Source organism: Triticum dicoccoides, chromosome 6B (genome assembly GCF_002162155.2).
Source record: "Triticum dicoccoides isolate Atlit2015 ecotype Zavitan chromosome 6B, WEW_v2.0, whole genome shotgun sequence".
NCBI classification, from domain to species: domain Eukaryota; kingdom Viridiplantae; phylum Streptophyta; class Magnoliopsida; order Poales; family Poaceae; genus Triticum; species Triticum dicoccoides.
Genome location: NC_041391.1, coordinates 263,731,513 through 263,733,468, shown reverse-complemented (window position 1 = coordinate 263,733,468; position 1,956 = coordinate 263,731,513).

Genomic DNA, 1,956 nt, shown 5'->3' with positions numbered 1-1,956 from the left:
TCCAGCCAACTTGAAACTGTTAAAAGTAAAAATTGATAGAGAATAAAACAACAAACAAACAACAACAACAACTGTTATAAGTAAAAATTGATAGAGAATAAAACAACAAACAGTAACAGCAACAAACAAGTTGGGGTAGGTTAGAGGTGAAATCCAGAAGATCTCGCTATCAACTCATTCTTCTGGCTTGATAAATAAATTAGTGACAACAGAAGGATTAGAAGGGGCGAAGATAGGTCGTAATGCTCTGATTATCTCACATCTTTTATTCGCGGATGACTCAATTCTATTTTTAGAGCTTCTATACAACTGGCAGAGTTGATAAAAGTTTTGTTGAACACCTACAGACAACTTATAAATCCTTCAATTGTTCCATCCTTTTCTCTGACAACTGTCTAGAAGACATTGCATTGCATGTGAAGAATGTCCTTGAGATTGCAAAACAAGTGTTTGATCCTAAGTACCTATTCCAGATGGTAGAATGCACAAAGGAACATTTGGGGCCATCCAGGCAAGGTTAGGAAAGAGGCTTGTTGATTGGAGTGAACAATATACGTCTAGTGGGGACAAAGAAATTTTAATAAAGTCTGACACTCAGACTATCCCCACATATGTTATGAGCATTCTCAAACTTCCTGCCTCGGATTTGTGATGACTTGACTCATACAATGTTGATACAGGAAAAAGGTGTTGGGGAACGTAGTAATTTCAAAAAGTTTCCTACGCACACGCAAGATCATGGTGATGCATAGCAATGAGAGGGGAGAGTGTTGTCTACGTACCCTCGTAGACCGTAAGCGGAAGCATTATGACAACGCGGTTGATGTAGTCGTACGTCTTCACAATCGACCGATCCTTGTACCGAACGTATGACACCTCCGCGATCTACACACGTTCAGCTCAGTAACGTCCCACGTACTCACTATCCAGTAGAGCTTCGAGGGATACCTTCGTCAGCACGACGGCGTCATGACGGTGATGATGAAGCTACCGGCACAGGGCTTTGCCTAAGCACTACGATGATATGACCGAGGTGGATTATGGTGGAGGGGGGCACCGCACACGGCTTGGAACAATCAACTTGTGTGTCCTAGGGTGCCCCCTGCCCCCGTGTATAAAGGAGCAAGGGGGAGGCCGGCCGGCCTTGGGGCGCGCCAAGGAGAGGGGGGAGTCCTCCTCCTAGTGGGAGTAGGACTCCCCTTTCCTAGTCCAACTAGGAAGGAGGAAGGGGGAACGAAGGAGAGGGAGAGAGGGAGGAAAGAGGGGGGCGCAGCCCCCCTCCTTGTCCAATTCGGACTCCCAAGGGGGGGGGGCAGCCAGCCTAGGCCCTCTCTTTTCTGTCCCACAAGGCCCACGTTGGCCCATTATATCTCCCGGGGGGCCCAATAACCCCCCGACACTCCGATAAAATATCTGGTGACCCCCGGAACTCATCCGGTGTCTGAATATAGTCGTCCAATATATCAATCTTTATGTCCCGACCATTTCGAGACTCCTCGTCATGTCCGTGATCACATCCGAGACTCTGAACTATCTTTGGTACATCAAAACACATAAACTCATAATACCGATCGTCACCGAACATTAAGCGTGCGGACCCTATAGGTTCGAGAACTATGTAGACATGACCGAGACACGTCTCCGGTCAACAACCAATAGCGGAACCTGGATGCTCATATTGGCTCCTGCATATTCTACGAAGATCTTTATCGATCAAACCGCATAACAACGTACGTTGTTCCCTTTGTCATCGGTATATTACTTGCCCGAGATTCGATCGTCGGTATCTCAATACCTTGTTCAATCCCGTTACCGGCAAGTCTCTTTACTCATTCCGTAATGCATCATCCTGCAACTAAATCATTAGTCACATTGCTTGCAAGGCTTATAGTGATGTGCATTACCGAGAGGGCCCAGAGATACCTCTCCAACAATCGGAGTGACAAATCCTAATCT